A 2,042-nucleotide genomic window follows, 5' to 3' on the forward strand; every position below is an offset into this window, starting at 1 on the left:
CCGGGGAGAGGGAAGTCTGGGCATCTCTGCTTAAGCTGCTGCCTCCACGACCCGATCTCGGATAAGCGGAAGAGGATAGATGGATGGATGGTTGTCCACTTTGTCAATGATGAGAAATTATCCATTTCATTCTAATGATGTACCATAGCATTCTCAAACCTGTTTTATCCTAAGTTATGGTCCTGAACGTGGATGAAGTATTTTAACTGTATTATTCTTCAAACAGTTTTGCACAATGTGTTTTTACCTGACCACAACCAACTGCTATTTACCCATTGGCCAATCAGTTTTGAAATGAATTTCCACATGTTGGAATCTGTTTAGTTAACATTAACGTTGATTTTACTTTCAACTTTCCTATGTATTATTAGAATATTCTTCTTTATGAAATATTTTTTTGTATATTTTCTGAACCTAGTGTCTATTTTTCAGTACAGAGTTGTAGGGATCATTGGAAGAAAGTCAGTTGACAATCCTAACATTAATTTACCCATAGTGAATTCCCTTTCAGATTAAAGCTTTTTTTTTCTAGAAAGAGGGATGGAGGGATTAGAAGGCCTGGAGGTCTCAGTTCCTGGAGGGCCACAGTGACTAAAGGTTTTTGATTAAGTCACTTTACAAATTATTAAGCAGTTACTGCTGCTAATTTACCATACTTCTCTTGTCTAAATTACAAGTGACTTTCATTTTAATTGATTCATTTTTTTTTCATCAGCCACCAAAAAAAAGGAGAAGCAACATGAGTCAACACATGATCAGGTTAACTTGGATCCCATGTGTACCTGTGTCTTTCATACAATTAGTCTCAGTTAATGATGAGCAAACCCCATTGAATTTGCTTTGCCTTGTTTTGCAAAACTGCAGAAATGTTTGGTTACTTTGCAGAACTTGGAGAAATGCAATGGGGAAGGAGAGAAATTGAACTATTTTTAAGTGGATTATAACAGTGTAATGCCTTTTCTGCAGTATTCCTGCACACTAGGGAAGCATCTGCCAACTATGCTAGAACGATTATTGTGGCCAAATAGTGACCCAACTTGTGAGGATGCCATGCTAACCATTGCACCAACATTTCCCCTGGAATAAAAATTAGCAGAATTAAATATCATTAATGGTAAAAATGTCTTACAGACTTTGGCAACAGGAGCAAGAAGCATGAATTCACTGAGACTTGCCACCCCTTCCAACAAATGCAAATAGAATTTTTGTTTTCTTTTTCTCCTAAGGCTTTTGCTTATTCACTGCTACCAAATAAACACAACACTAAAAAACATTAATTCTTTGCTCCTCCCTGTTTGCATCAAATGCATGGCACTCTGGGTAATACTACTAAAGGAGTAGGCTCATGTATTACGCACAGATCACATACTGTACAATTCCTTAAAGACCCGAATACGCCAATATATTTCCGTTTTCCTCCTGTGTACATATTTAGTTTTTAAATGTAAGTTTTATGCCAATTTCTACCATACCAGTAAAGCAGTTATTAAATCCTAACCATAGGAAGAAATTGATCCGGCATAGAAATTGATCCGACATACAACACAGTACTACAATCAGTGCTGGGGAGGCTGTCCATTCCAAGACTGATTGCCACAGTTCAGTTATGTTATGCTGGTGTTGCAAAACATCTTGGGGTGCTGAGAAAACAAAATTCAGACATGAGCATCAGTAGGCTTTGCAACTTAGGAACCAAGTTACCCAAACTATTCTATAACATTTCAGTAATTATTTACTCCTCTGATGCTGACCTTTCTGATCATAAAATAAGTCATTATGATAGCCATTTATGAAAAGTATTCATAATTAATTGCCGAATTAGGGTATTTGAGAGTTCCTCTAATGTGCCTCTTTCTCTTGCACAATTTGGCTCAAAAACTAATCATCACATTGTCATCTCATAATAGGCATAAGTTTTGAGTTTGGTATTTTTCCATCCAGCCGTTTTAGCTGTAGACTGTCCTCAAGAAACTGTGACACACAGACATACACACCAATCATTGAGATATAGATGTTTTTGGTATCAGGGCTCCCTAAAAGGT

The sequence above is a fragment of the Erpetoichthys calabaricus genome, chromosome 3 (genome assembly GCF_900747795.2).
Source record: "Erpetoichthys calabaricus chromosome 3, fErpCal1.3, whole genome shotgun sequence".
Taxonomy (NCBI): Eukaryota; Metazoa; Chordata; class Cladistia; order Polypteriformes; family Polypteridae; genus Erpetoichthys; species Erpetoichthys calabaricus.